At 40.5% G+C, this 10773-nt stretch overlaps 1 protein-coding gene across 1 annotated transcript in view; it reads right to left on the reverse strand.

Moving 5' to 3' along the window:
- SAMSN1 (SAM domain, SH3 domain and nuclear localization signals 1) overlaps positions 1 to 10773 on the reverse strand; it is a 34990-nt gene that overhangs the window by 23079 nt on the left and 1138 nt on the right. The gene's annotated exons all lie outside the window — the stretch shown is intronic.

Here is a 10773-nt window from a genome sequence, read left to right on the forward strand (position 1 = left end):
AACTAAGACAGTTTTTTGCAACTGAGTGTTGCAAAATGTGAAGAGGGGAAGGGATCTTCCTTTAAATGCACATTGTCCCTGAATTTTGAGCACCATCGTTCCTAGCTAGTTGCTGCAGAGCACTCTCAGTTCCTGGTGAGAAAAGTCACTCAAGTTCTTCTCTGGCAGTCTGTCCATTTCTGGGAGTGAGCACACAGGTATTTGCAATAATTATGTAATTAAGACTTTATTATTTATATGACATTTAATTAAAAGTGACTTTCAGTGGCACACAAAACCATGAAAAGAAAATGACTTTAAAAGAAGGTTAAGGAAGTGTGACAAACTCAAAGGAGCTATGAAAATGACAGTTAAGGACTTGGCATGATGTGCACTTCTGCCTCCCTGCTATCCTTTCTTACCCTTCGTTTACACATGGGTAGAAACACTGACAGACAACCCTGGGAATCCACCCTCCACAGAACCATGACTGCAGTAAAGGGGAGTGCTGTCTGAGTAAAGACCAGTTAAACACTACATAAGCATTGCAGGCTTTGATCTTTAATCTCTTAAATACCAACATCTTTCCTCTCCTGAAATTTCCTCCTCTCTGAACCAGATGGATTCACAGACAAATTCTCATATTTTAAATACGAATCACCTTGCTTCTATTAAAGTCCTTTCCCTCCTTACTTATACAGCACGATTTTATTAACGCTGTGTGTTATCCAGGTCCTGAGCTTGAGGGTTCAGCTGGATTTCTCATGCAAGAGAGTTTACTTAGATGTGTGTTTGCAGAATGGGCTTTAAGTGAAGATGAAAACATATATGCCTAAAGACGAGCTGAGAAGCATGCAGTCCCCAAGGGCTTGTCACACACGATGTGGGGCAGCTGAGGAGATGGGAATGCGACTACCACAAATCCTCCCACACCAGAGCAGAAGTGGTGATGAGGAACCTATCGCCTCCTTGTGCTGCCCATAGACCACATGCAGAACAGCACGAGGAGACACAGCATGTCTGAGGGCTTTGCTGTTCTTTTTGGCAAGAATGAGAAGCAGACACAGCTGCCAAGTGCAGCACTCCCACCTTCCCACCCAAGAGCAGAAGCAACAGGGAATAGGCAGTGTTTTGGTCAGAACCTCTGCAGCTTAACCATTGTACCCTAGCCATAGCAGATCCTTTATAGTGGTTATTTTGATGGTGGTGAGAGCCTCCTTGCCTATCTTACGCTCCATTCATGCATGACATGGGAGTTGGTCCTGCTCCCAGGGAGTCACCGAGAATGAAAGGCAGCTTCTGCATTCCTTGCTAGGGAGAGAAGCATGTTTACGGTGGAAGGTGTTCCTTCAAGTGACCTTCCAGCGGGAGACAAGATTAAAAAATAACCTCTAAGTCATGGTTGAATCTGACCGTCCCAAGAGATCATTTGTTTTTTTCTGAAGAGTAAGCAAACTTTAGAAAACCCTTACACAAGTTTTACTGCTGTCCTGCAGTCTTATCCTTGACAACAGGTAATGACCAACAATAAGCTAATTCCAAGAAACTTGGGGGAGGGGGGAGAAAGCGAGTTAGTTTTTATTACTTTTAAATGAGTGTTTGATACATCGTGTTGGTTGCCCTGATTAATGTTCATAGCAAACTCAGCCATTGGAGTTGTAATGTTTCTGCAAGCTTCCCTACAGCAAAGCTTAGCCATTAATTCAGTGGCATATGTCAGCTCAGCAGAGCAAGGTCACTCTTCTCTTTCAAGGGGAACCTTTTTAGAAATAATAAAACTGACAGAAAGTTCTTTTTTGCATGCTTTATGTCACCTGAGGTTGAGTGCTGCAGTTAATATCACAGAGCTTATAAACATTCCCATCTTCAGCAGTCTCCAACACCACTGGGCTTTTGGAAGCCCAACATTTTTTGGGTGGTTTTTTTTTTAAGTAATATAGTGTCAACTTTATGTGGAGCAGATATACAGTATGTAATCCTAAATGAGTAAAAAATCAGTCAAAGATGAACAAATCTTTTCTTAGGGTCTTTAGAAGAGAAATTTTGGAAGGCACTAAGACACTGCTGATACTGCAGTATGCAGTTAGGATGTTAGCGCATAGAGAAAAATACGTAGGATTAAAGACTTCATGGATGCTTGCACCTTTGGCTACAAAGGAGAAAATCTTAAAAGCCTGCTGCTCCACCTTGTTTCCATTTCACTATTAACTGATACTGCAGGCTGGAGAACTGTATAGGCATGCGATGTAATGAGAACACAAAGATAATCGATCTATTTATGGAACGGTTTTGAACTCGTAAGTAGATGAAGATGTGTTAGTCATCTGTTATGATAACCAATTGCGACTGGAACTTATTTATCGGGATACAAATATTGTGGAGCATGATAAACATATTAATTAGCCAAAGAATAAGATCCAAACAATAGGCCAATTTTTTCCCCCTCATTATCTTCCTTCAGGCATCCTGACTACACTTGATTAATGAAACCATAGTGAGATTAGCTGAAATTGCTTTAATGGAGATGCACTACAGTAGAGAGGCAAAATTCAGTGCAGTATCTCTCATCAGTCATTGTGAATTTTAGTGTTGTATCGAATCTATGTGTCCATTTATTTACACTATTTTTAATTTAGGGGGAAAAAAAAATCAGAACCACTCATTAGAGTGGTTTAACTTCAGGTCACCATTATTTCCTCTTCATGTTTCCTCCGTTGTCAGAAGGTTGTGTTACAGTATTGGTTTATTGCCATGAACAGGCCAAAGTTATCCTTATTGTCCCGTTAAGAAAGAACAAGTGGCACTTCATTACAGCCTCTCATGCTTCAAAAACTGGACACGCTTGCCCAGCATATTCCTGGAAATGTAAAATATGCTCCTTGGAAATTTGAACTTGTAAAATAAATTCAATAAACTTTTGGTTTTGAGCTAGTATGAAAGCTGAAAGAAGGCTTCCAGCTCAGGGTTTCCTAGTGATTTGGCACTGTCTAACAATTCTTCTTAGTGCAGAGGTTATAATGTGTTAAGTGCTGGGTTTTCTTTGTAGTGTAAGTTCTATAACTGCAGTCCCAGGAAGTCTAGTTGTCTGAAGACAAGATAGCATCCTGATTCTGCTCAGGTCACACTCATAGTAGGAAGGAATGACTACAATCAACAGCTCTCCAGCAAATGGTACTAGTCTAGTATGGGCACGTCAATTCCCCTCTCTCCTTTTGATTATCTCTCTGGCATGGGGTTACTGCAATCACAGCTCAGTGGAAAACTACAGTTTCATTTAATGAAAAACAAAGGTACCAGACGTTTGAAGTGTGTTTTCGTTCTTACAGACAACAAAACTGAGACTAAGCTTTTCACACCTTCCCTGCTGCTGCAAAATTCATGAAAACCACACGTCGTTGAAAGGGACTCACCAATTAAATGTTGCTACAGAGGCAGATAAAGCAGTGAGGGCTTTGAGGTGTTATGCAGAGCCCAAATTCAAGCCCATACTCCAAATCCAACTCAAATCTGGCCTTTTGTTGCAAAGGGGGTTGTGCCAGCTACCAGGTTTTAAGCTTTCATGAGCAGGTAGGAATGTGTCTGTTCTTCCCGTTCCCTCAGATCCTAACCAAAATCCCAAACACACAGCTTTCAAATATTTTGCCCATGTAGACACAATTATCAAGAGTCGTTAATCAATCAGATATAAGCTCCATTATATAGAGAGAAAGAAAATCAAAGAGACAACTCAGTAGACAATACCAGAAGAGCCTTGTCATGTACTGTGACTAGAGCTGACTGCCTGCTCTACCACCACAAGTCATTTCATGCACTCCCTACACAGGCTCTGAGAAGCTCATCCATCAGTGAACTATGTCCCCTTTCCAGCTCTATGAAGTGGTTTTTGGATATAACATCTGACCTTAAAAAAGGAGGCAGACAGACAGGAGTGTAGGAGAAAAACAGCACAACTGTGGCAAGTGAAAGCAATTCATATGTGGCAAAACTTGACACCCACTTTGCATGGGTGAAGGCATCAGAGAGTCAAGCTGTATGAGCTCCTTCAGCTCTCTTGGCAAATTTCTCATCTCGCATGCTTTTGTCTGTGATGTTGCTAAGTGAATTCGATTTCTTTAACTCAAAGCTGCAGGCCTTACAAAGCTCCATCTCTGTCTCCAACGTAATGGTAAAGGGAAGACATCAAACTGCACCATAGCTTTTCCGTGCTTTCTGGTTGAACAGCACTGCTATACTGTTTCTCTTTTCCCAGAAGAAGCTATGAGAAACCCTGCAGAAAAACCTAAAGTCCTCAAGTATTCCGGTAGCCTTGTATTTCATTTGCCTTTCAATACACCTGAAGGAACAGCAAACCTCCCATACCTTCTGAATGAAGTCAGCATGACTAAGTAGAGGAACGCATATCTTCCTATGGTTCTCAAGGAAGTAACCATTCAGCAGCCCATGGAAATCAAGGACAGAAATGCAAGATTCCTTGGTTGTTCTTGTGAAGATTATAAAAGAGGTGGCTACAGAAGAGGGCAGGGAAGGGACTAAAACTCCATCCAGAAGACATAATGGTGCAAAACATTAGATAGGTCACTAGATCTTTTTCCCAGATAAAGCTTCTTGTCATCCTCAATGCTGGTGATGGTTAGAGATGACAGATTCTTTGCTATTGACATTCAGCTTACCAGAAAGATGCCAGTAGATGGTATGACTGGCAGCTAAGCAGCCTGAAGACTGTGTAGGGGTGAAGTAATTTTCCAGCTGTGTATCCATGGAATAAACCAGAGTTATGATGCAGAATGGTGTATAATATGTATAGTCAAAAAGGCAGCTTCCCTGAAGAAGTTCAAAATCTCCAGACTTTCCTGTAGGCTGGAATTTCAGCCTCAAGTTGGAGGTTGGACTAGATGACCTTTAAAGGTTCCTTCCAACCCAAAACATTCTATGATTCTATGAAGTCTGGAAAGAACAAAAGAAAAGTAGGAACATGCTCTTGGGTGCACTGTAAGTGGATTAAGATATAAAAAGCTAGAAAGGTAAGAGTAGGCAGGGATACAGGAAAGATTTGGGGAAGGACTTGGGGAAAAAGGGAGGTGGTAATTTATCTTCCTGTGGAATATGAACACGTGCACACAGGTGCCTTAATCTGGTGTAGGAAACAAAGTTTTCCATTAGGATGATTTAAAGCACACATGACTTGATAAATATTCAGAGCATTTATAATCTGTATCCTGGTGCCAAGCAGCAAAATATCTAGAGCAAAAGCATTGACATTGCTTATTTGTGGAAGAGAATATAACTAAGAACTGAAGTAACTGTGGTCTGTTGCAATCTTTCAGAAGATAAAGATTAAGGGATATTGTGATTACAGAGGATCCGAAGACTTTTTTATTTTCCTTCTCTGCAGTGGGTATCGTTTGGGGGGTTCTGCCCACACATCAAGTGGTTGAGTCTTCTGGCTAAAGTGTAGCCACCCACAGATTGCTTATACCAGCTGACCAGCCACAGCTTTATAATGACTTCAGTTTGCATTTATGGTATGACACGGATTATTAGAAGAGTGTTGAAACATACAGAAAACTTCAAGCCACATCCTCTGCCTGTCCTGCCCATACACAGTTACTGCTTTTTTCCATCGATGACAGCTATCCTGGCCAATGTTTAATCTGAGGTATTTTGGGTTTCCTAGAAACACTATATTGAAGTAAGTCAATAGAGTGGTCCCTAAAGATAATTTAAAAATTAGAAGGCAGCTAATATTGATTTATGTCACCTTGGTAGTAGTGCTGCAGTATTTATCAGAGCGTAGTTATAAATTGTGTGGTTGATAGTCCAGTTTCTAAAAATGGCTGGAGAAGGCGGTTCAGACATTTTAAAATGGCTTTGCTTACTCAGGAAAACGAACAAAGACCCAAATTAGGTTTGTTGCTCTAAGCAAAATTAATATTAATGTGAAAATCTTCCCTTCAGGAATTTTACTCTCACTTGTTTTAATACATTCTGCTATTAAGGACTTAAGTATAGCTAGTGAAGGAAAACCAAAACAGGGAAGAAATAAGAAATTATCTGAATTTTGCATGGTTAGTGAAAATTTGAAAGGTGTTGTAATCAAGGGAATACACAAAAGAAGACAGGATTGGACCAAGCCACAGATGTAATTATTTCCTTTGGCACATGAGCTAGACTAGAGCTGTGTGAGCCCTCAGTGAGCCTGTGTGTTGATCTGAGCATCAAAATGTGGAACTGGGACATCCTAATCAGCCTCCTGGTAAGGGACAAGAGAGAGACACCTGTTCTTTTCCTGCGAAGACCCTGGACCCTTACTTTCTAGTGAAAAAACAAAATTCCTCAAATTTCAAGACCTTACTAGAAGAGATGTACTAACATGTATATTAAGACACAAACAACTTTCTGAAACTGCTGTTGAGAAAAAAAAATTAAATTGGCTGATGATCAAGAAGGAAGATGATAATATAAATGAAGAAGAAAAAATACCAGAGGTAAGAGGAGCAGTAATATGATTGTAGAGCCTTCCACTCTTACAAGAAAATTAACCCAAGGTTAACTCTAACCTTGTTCTAGTTTTTTATGAAGCCTCAGGGAGACAGGAGACACCTTCTGAAGTGTCACCTGCAATCCCTTTTTTCCCCTATCTACACATACACGGTTATTAAAAGTATCATTATTTTCTTTCACTGAACCCTCCCTGGTAAAGGCCCACAGGTATTTCCACTATAACCAAGGTTCTTAAAACTCCTTCCCAGATGTTGTCTTCTGTTTCTGCTTATTTAACAGAGTTCAAATGGATTTTGACAAACAGTCTTTCTTGAAGAGGCAACGCAGTAAAGACCTTTAATGACAGAACTATGTGTCATCTTTGCCTATAAGCATAAATTCGCACAGCGGGCAGTACGGTGAAAACAGCTTATCATCAACTCATCACCTCTCATCATTGTTAGAATGAAATGCAAATGGAAACGAACACCACTTCAGTCATGGTTGTGAAACTTAGCATCTGTGACATGAGCAGTGGCTCATTTATTATGCAGTCAAAATTTCAAGAGGCAAGAAAAGAATATAAAACTTGCTGTTTTCAGAACTCCACCAGTCCTTAACTTTGAAATAAAATTAAAACCCTCAGCTTTCCCCACTCAAGGATAAATTCTAGTTAATATTCATTAACACTGAGCAATCTCTTCACTGCAGATCTTGTCCAACAGAAGATCTAATTATGTCTTGAATTATTTTTCGTGTTTAGGTTTGCTGTACCTATTTTCTATTTTCTTTTCTTTTACAAGTATTCCCCACTGGAGAATCACAAGCCACTGTCTGAGAAAAAAGCAGCACCAAAACACTTGCTTATAGCATCTGTTTGCACTACAGGCTCCAAACACTTAGGCAAGCAGTAAACTTTACTCAGATGACAAATCCCATTGAAATCAATGGGATAAAGCTGAATTATTCGTTTAAGTATTATCAGAATCAGGATCAGGCCTTCTGTGAAGAATATATAAACAGAGGAAGTTCTGGCCTCAAGTCATAGGCAAAATGTGCGTTGATATCTGTGGAGGCAAGGTTTCATTTAGAGCTTATAAAAAGGAAAGTTATTGGTATAAAGTAGTACTAGGGAACAAAGTTGCATATTAAAATACTTCCTCCCATTGGATTTGCCACTATTTTCTCATAAACTTGAAAATAAATAATAGTTTATCACTTAAGTGAATATTGATTTAATTAGAAACTTGAACATATTTTTGCCTAAAAAAAAATGCACGGGCATTGACCCTGAATTGTCTTACACACTAGAAGTAAGAAGTTATCAAGCACCAAGCACATTTGGAAGCAGACTAAAGAAACAAAAACGTCTCAAACCTTTAGTGTAAACATAGATCAACTGTCATGTAGAATAATGACACAAGACTTCCTTCAGCCAAGCCAGAAAAAATGGCATAGCGTTGTCTTTGCTACAGATTGAAGTAAAGCCAAGAACCATCAGGCAGTTCTCAAGTTTGCTGTGTCCGTAGGAATTTGAGGGGGAGAGGAGGGTGGGGGATGGTTTATGGATAATTTGCACCTTCCATTGTCATTTGCACGTGGTCAGATGTGTAAAACAGTGCAAAGTGGAATGCACAGTAGCTACAAGATGCTTTATTTGAAGTGTTTTATTTGTACAGTACCAGGATATGGTGCTACTTGAAGCATATACAAAAGAGAAGACTAGATCCCATATAATTTCTTAGAATGTTACCATCTTTCTAAATCTGCTTTATTCCACTCCCCAGATAAATTGACATCTGTAATGTCATAAGGGCCAAAGAGTCTAAAATCCAGGTGTTTTTAGGGATCTGCCTTTCATCTTCTAAGTCAACTGCTTTCCTCCTACCCAGCTCTCTAAGAGTGGTGGGACAGACTGCACAAACTCATAGCTGAAACACATCTAGTAAAAGCATCCTTCCCCCTTCCTCCTTGTTACACTACTTTCCCACTGTGCAGCTGAAACGCCAGCAATGCAGGAGACCCATGCCCTCCCTGCAGTGAGCTGACAGACCCAAGGCTGACTCCAGCTATCGGCATGACTACAAACCTCAGGACTAGGTGCAAGACCTTGTTTGTTTGACCTCACCTGCCCATAAATAATACTGCAGCTCAGAGCAGCTATGCCATAATAAACCAAGCCATGTCTCATCTGATAGAAGAGAAAGGGGAACAGCTGAGGAAGGAAGTGCTGAGAAAGAGTGGGATGCCCTGATGGGAGCTGCACAGGTTCTGTTGTGATAGAAAGTGGTTTAAGGTTCTAGAGAGACAGATAAATTAGAATTGCACCCATTTTTGAAAAGGGTGGAAAGGAAGACCCTGGGAACTACCAACCTGTCAGCCTCACCTCTGTGCCTGGGAAGATTGTGGAACAGAACCTCCTAGAAGCTATGCTAAGTCATGTGGGGAACAGGAAGGTGATCTGAGTCAGCCAGCATGGCTTCACCAAGGACAAGTCTCCTCTGGCCAACATAGTGTCTTTCTATGATAGAGTGACTACAGCGGTGGACAAGGGAAGAGCTATGGGTATCATCTATCTGGACTTCTGTAAAGACTTTGACACAGTCCTCCATGACATCCTTCTCTCTAAATTGAAAATACATGGATTTGATGGGTGGACTGTTTGGTGGATAATGAATTGGTTGGATGGTCACATCTAGAGGGTAGTGGTCAATGGCTTGATATCCAGATGGAGATCGGGGACAAGTAGTGTCCTTCAGGGCTTCACACTGGAATCAGTGCTGTTTAATATCTTCATCAATGACATAGTGAGACCGAGTGCAGCCTCAGCAAGTTTGCAGATGGCATCTAATGCATCTGCAGAACTCCCTTAAGTGTGACAGTAATCCATAAAGTAATCATATTGCACACAAAGAAGTGGCAGTTCTGTATTAGTCCTGCATTGGTCATTGACTTGCCCCCCACTACTAGAGGCCTTATACAGGAACAACGGATTGCCTTAAGAAGGGTTTTAACACCAGCCTTTCATGATATTACTTCATCTTCATCGAAAAGCGTAACTGGATGCTGATACTCTTCACATCAGAAAGTAATAAAAGCAAAAACATTAAAAAGAAAATCCTGGAGAAACACTTGAATTAACGCACAGAAGTTCATCTCATTGTGATAAAGACAACTGGTTACTATAGGTAAGATTCCCCTACCTAAAAAGATCTTTTTTGGTGTCCTCTTTGAGGGCCTAATGTAGCACAGCTGATTTTCACTCAACACTCCAGACCTTGTGGTCCTTCCACAGGTCTTGTGTCAGCCCCGTGTCAATGTGTTGGAGACACTAGGACATCTAAGACGCCTAAAGGCAAAGCAAGGTACCTCAAAACCTTCCAGTACCAAATGTTGCCTACGCAGAACAGGAACAGCCAGGAAGTGATCTAGGGAAGTCACTTGTGAAATCCTGTAACTTCTGTCAGAGGGTAGGGACCTGCACCCCATGTTACCCAATTTAGTATTAAGCAACTTAAGTATTTGCGTTGCTTCCACGAGGCACGTTTTGAAACATTCCACAACAAGCTAAGGTTTCTATTCTGTGTGTTGTGGGCCTGTCTCCTCCCACACCCAATTTTATGAATAGCACATTCAGAAAAAACTTTTTCATTGTGCAAAGTTGATACAATTCTGTGCAAAAGTGGGACTAGAGTAGGTGAATTCTTTCAAAGCACACTACCGAGGCAGAAAGACATCCCGAGACCTTTCCATTTATGTAAACGTTCACATTAGGACAAAGTCAGTGCAGCAAAGTCAGCAGGTTTGACACTCAGTCAAGTGGTTAGACTCTTTCTTTCTCTGCTTTGCACATATGATGAATCAAATCCATGACCACGATATACATATATATATATATATTTGAGGAGCCACAATGCCCGCATTTTGATAACGTGGAGTGCATTCATGAATGAATAACTAACTGTGTGGGAAAAAAAAAATCAAACTAAGTTGCTAAGGAATGCAGTGTCCTGGAAGAACAGAGTGACCAAAACTGGCTTTTGAAACTAAAAGAAGTCCATCCACAGAATGTCTCATGGTCATTTCTTGCTTAACCTATAGTGTAATTAGATATTAATTATACTTCTGCCCTGTCTTTAAAAAATAGTGAAATACCAACCAGTGTTTTTTCCCAATGCATAGGAACAAGGATTAAAAATTGTTTCAAATCCGCAGGAAAAACCCCATTAGTTTTACCTGTTAATGAACCATAGTCTGAAACTGCAAGTGCAATACACAAAAGCCAATGCTGAGTAAAACCAGAAGACATTCCTG

The sequence above is a fragment of the Buceros rhinoceros genome, unplaced genomic scaffold (assembly GCF_000710305.1).
Source record: "Buceros rhinoceros silvestris isolate BGI_N320 unplaced genomic scaffold, ASM71030v1 scaffold750, whole genome shotgun sequence".
Classification (NCBI taxonomy): Eukaryota; Metazoa; Chordata; class Aves; order Bucerotiformes; family Bucerotidae; genus Buceros; species Buceros rhinoceros.